This window comes from Prionailurus bengalensis, chromosome C2, assembly GCF_016509475.1.
Source record: "Prionailurus bengalensis isolate Pbe53 chromosome C2, Fcat_Pben_1.1_paternal_pri, whole genome shotgun sequence".
In the NCBI taxonomy this organism is placed as follows: domain Eukaryota; kingdom Metazoa; phylum Chordata; class Mammalia; order Carnivora; family Felidae; genus Prionailurus; species Prionailurus bengalensis.
The window spans coordinates 89,094,200-89,098,050 of record NC_057350.1 but is presented as its reverse complement, the minus strand read 5'-3'; the positions used below and the strand labels follow the sequence as shown (position 1 = coordinate 89,098,050).

The 3,851-nt window shown below is 36.5% G+C and overlaps 1 long non-coding RNA gene across 1 annotated transcript; it reads right to left on the bottom strand.

Moving 5' to 3' along the window:
* Nucleotides 1–429: 429 nt before the first annotated feature.
* On the bottom strand, nucleotides 430–2,948 carry LOC122492378. The gene is made up of 3 exons (XR_006299601.1): nucleotides 2,880–2,948; nucleotides 1,067–1,186; nucleotides 430–888 (listed from the first exon to the last, which is right to left on the bottom strand). It is a non-coding gene; the product is annotated as an uncharacterized LOC122492378 (long non-coding RNA).
* Between the last annotated feature and the right edge of the window lie 903 nt (nucleotides 2,949–3,851).

Genomic DNA, 3,851 nt, shown 5'->3' with positions numbered 1-3,851 from the left:
CACAGTAGACTATATATAATAGAATGCCATGTATAAAGAAAAAATTTGTCTTTGGAACAAAGCACTGACAAAGTCTCTAAAAATGCTTCACAAAGACACAAAAGAAACTTTTAAAAAAATGAAGGAAAACCTAAAAGACAGTGAAGACAGAAAAAAAACTTTAAAATCCTTCTAGTGGAAGTCCTAGAAGAAATGAATTTAAAAAATGGTATTGAAGCTAAAGGATATCTATTAATTTTTTGAGATAAATGAAAACATGTATTCTAAAATTGAATTGGCTTATCATGTACCAAGCAAGATTAAACAATCAAAAGAAAGAAAGAAAGAGAAAGAAAGAAAGAAAGAAAGAAAGAAAGAAAGCAAGCAAGCCAGCAAGCAAGCAAGCAGACAGACTAGGAGGAAGAAAGCAAGAAAGGGGCCTAGTTATAGTAAAACTATAGGATTTTAATAAAAGTCTTAAAAATTAATAAAGAAAATAGATCATGCAAACAGAAATTAAAATCTAATTGTGCCAGCTGTATGTTTATAGTGCTTCAACTTCAAATTCATACTTTATTACATGCTATGCAAAAACAGAGATGGACCCTTTAAATATTTTATTTTTCCAGCTGACAGGATACTAAATTTTATCAGTAAAGGGCGATGGAGAGACATAGCAGGAAATAGAGGTGTTGCTTCTTGGTTCAGTGTACCTTCTTATTAGGCTCCTACAGTATATGTCCAGTTCCTGCAACACAGATGCTTCCCCAAATCCCAGCTTCTGCAGCACAGTGCAGGAAACTTCTCCAATGCTGCATTGCTGTACTACAGATGGCTTCATCAGCACCCTCCTTCTGCACTGCCCAGTTGTCAGCTGCACTCATTACCCAGAAGCTTCCCTTGGCATCTCTTTTGGATGGTATACAGTTAGAGAACAATACAAAATCAACATTACTTCTGAAATGGATTGCAAGTTTAGGGATCTCCAAGACCACTTTTAGGTTTGATAATTCACTAAAAGTACTCATAGAACTCACTGAAAGCTGTTAAACTCACACGTTTATAGTTTATCACAACAAAAGGATACATTAATTTTGATTTCTTAAAATCAGCCAAGGGAAGAGATGCAGGGGCAGAGTCCAGAAGAGTTCTAAACACAGAGCTCTCAGTTGTGCCTTCCCACTGAGGTCTTGGTCAGTGTTAACTCCTGTCAGCAAAGATATGTGACAATATGCTGTGAATATGGCCAACAAGGGAAGTTCACCTAAGCCTTGGTGTGGAGATTGTTTTGGGTCACACAGACATAGTTGACCACCTTTGTGGCCAACCTTGATTTCCATCCCCTCTGGAAGTTGAGCTGATATGACATGGCTCAAAGTCTGTACCATAAATCACATCATTAAACTATCCAATATGGTAAACAAAGATACCAGGCAGAATATTCCAAGGTCTTAGAGAATATATCTCAAGAACCCAGGGCAAAGGCCAGACCTCTCTTTTGGTAAGGTTAAATCTTTACTACACAGATGGCTTCATGGAAGAGTGCCTCTGATGCAATAACTCCCCATAAATAGCTCTCCTCAATCCCTAGAAGGCATATTTCCATAAATTTCTACCATTGTGGAACCATCAAAACTGGGGTTGAGTGAGTCACAAGTGTGCACAACTCAAGGTGGTCTGAATCTCAATCTGGCATTAGAAACAATTTCTTATATTTGTTATTCCTATATTGTTTATATTCTGCTTTCCTTCTCACTGTGAAATTAATTCCTTGATATTCTAATCCCTTGTCACAGTTGATGATTCTTTACATTAAACTTAACCTATTCAAGTTGGTAAGTGGGTTCTGGCCTCTGAAGGTTTAGTATATACTGATTAAGTACAGATTTCATAGCTGTCATGACAGTCTCCAAAAGACAGTGGTAAATATCTTCATAATGCTAATTAAAATTAGCCATCAACATCAAATTCTATGCCAAGCAAAATTATATTTTGAGAATGAATAAAAATATGTTCTGACATTCAAAAACTGAGATATTTTATTAAAAATGCTGTCATTAGGGGCGCCTGGGTGGCTCAGTCGGTTAGGCAGCCGACTTCGACTCAGGTCATGATCTCACGGTCCATGAGTTCAAGCCCCGCGTCGGGCTCTGTGCTGACAGCTCAGAGCCTGGAGCCTGTTTCGGATTCTGTGTCTCCCTCTCTCTCTGCCCCTCCCCTGTTCATGCTCTGTCTCTCTCTGTCTCAAAAATAAACGTTAAAAAATTTTTTTTAAAAATGCTGTCATTAAAAGAAGTAAAGGACTTTATTAGGAGGAAAAGATAAAAAATTCAAAGCAAAGAATATGATGCAAGTATAATAGTAAACAGAGAAATAATTTTATACTACTGACATATGTAAATTAAATCTTCCCCTCTTCTCTTCCCTCTCATTCCCCTCACCCTAATTTCAAGTGTGTGTGTGTAAAAACAAACTGGAACCATAATTATAAACAATATCATTCTAAACATTATATGGAAATATAAAGGACAAAGAATAGTCAAAACATCTTTGAAACACAAAAACAATGTTGAATGACTATCAACTGATTTCAAAATTTATTATAAGGTTAAAAGGAAGTAAAGGTAGTGTGGTACTGGCAAAATGATTTTTAAAAGCTAAATAGAACAGAGTTGAGAGTTCCTAAGTGTATTCATACATTTCTCGACAATTGATTTTTGATGAAAGTAAAAAGAAAAATCAACACAGAAAAGGCAAATCAGTACAAACCTAAATATATAGTGATGGAATATTTGGATAGGAATATTTAAAAAATAACCTCAATTTATACTTCACACCATATCCAAAAATTAACTCAAATATGGTAACAAAACTAAATATAAAATCCCAAACTACAATACCTCTAGAAGAAAGCAGGACAAAATCATCTTGATGTGGAATTAGGCAACGATTTTTTTCACTGCAACACTAAAAACATGATACATAAAAAACAAAGTGAAAATTGAACTTTATACAAATACAAAATTTCCGCTCTTCAAAGGGCACTCTTCAGAGAATGAAAAGATAAGCCACAGATGGAGATAAAATATTTGCTAGCATGTATAAAACAAAGGATTTGTATCCAGAATATATAAAGAACTCTCGAAAAGTAAACAATGGAAAACTAACAACCAAATCAGTAAACGACACAAGATTTAAATAGACACTTCAAAGAAGATATGTAAGTGGCAAAAACACACACTAGAAACTGGAACTTTTATTTCTGGGAAATGGAGTAGATGGACTTTTCCCTTTTTCTCCTAAATATAACTAGAAATGTGAGACATTATTTATAAAAGGAACTTAAGAAGACTCTGAGAGGTTAAGAGAAGAAAGCAGACTGCCTGGACCCTCAGGACCTGAGCAACGATATGGTGAGGAGTTCCCTAGGCTTTCTTTTTAGCTTACATATCCCAATCTTAAGAAGCCAGCAACCTGGAAATACCTACAGGCACAGACAAAAATAAAAGCCCCTTTGAAAGCCTGCCCTTTCTAGCTAAAGGACAGGAAAGGGACAGCCTAACAAGACAGAAAATTCAAGATAATAACCTCTCTACGTTAACCAGACACTAATGAAAAAGACGTGGCCCCATGTGTTCCCTTACCAGCAAAGGCTGAGTTGGGAGACTACACTCTTACATTTGGGAGGCTGTAATGAGTCACCCAACATCCTTGCCTGATTGGTAGAAGAGAAGGCCAAGTAGGAAGCCAGGATTTCATTCCCTCCAGCCAGTAAGAAGGCAACTCCTCCTCCCTCCGTTGTTACTGGGACAAGGTAGGGAGTCTGGAATTCTACCATCATACAATGGTAATGAGGTCACTCTGACCACACT